This window comes from Arachis ipaensis, chromosome B07, assembly GCF_000816755.2.
Source record: "Arachis ipaensis cultivar K30076 chromosome B07, Araip1.1, whole genome shotgun sequence".
Taxonomy (NCBI): Eukaryota; Viridiplantae; Streptophyta; class Magnoliopsida; order Fabales; family Fabaceae; genus Arachis; species Arachis ipaensis.
In genome coordinates, this window is record NC_029791.2 from 115,493,550 (window position 1) to 115,494,131 (window position 582).

A 582-nucleotide genomic window follows, 5' to 3' on the forward strand; every position below is an offset into this window, starting at 1 on the left:
ACTGAAAATATAAACTTAACAAAAATCTCTCTATAGGGTGAAAAACTAAAAGAAGTAACATAGCATATATAATTTGGTGTGTCATTTGCGTGTTGTACCATATATTTTGTTCTTGGAATTAATCATGAGAAACTACTAGTAACAGTTAAATTAGGCAATTATAGATATTTATTGACATGCAAGCAATCTAAGTGCATTAATTTTTTTTTAACATAATTCATGTGGGTGTAGTGTAGGTTTGGTGATGATTAGTACTAGTATTTTTGGGTGGTTGCGCTCATTTAGTTCGTTTGCCTTATTATTTGGCTAAAATAGGTGAAGCCAATTAAAGAATGAATGGTCCTTGCAGCACCACATTTAGATCTTCTACATTCATCATATGCACTAACTCTCTCATTTCACATTAAATAAAGAACTATTATACAGTAAAAAAGTTTCATAATGTATACCATATTAATAATAAAGCATATTTAAATTCTTGCTGTGAATGACATGTATGTTGTACAACTTCTTATTAACCAATTTGATGATTATATATAATAAGTTGGTGTATAGATATAAAAGAAAAAATTTAAAATATTT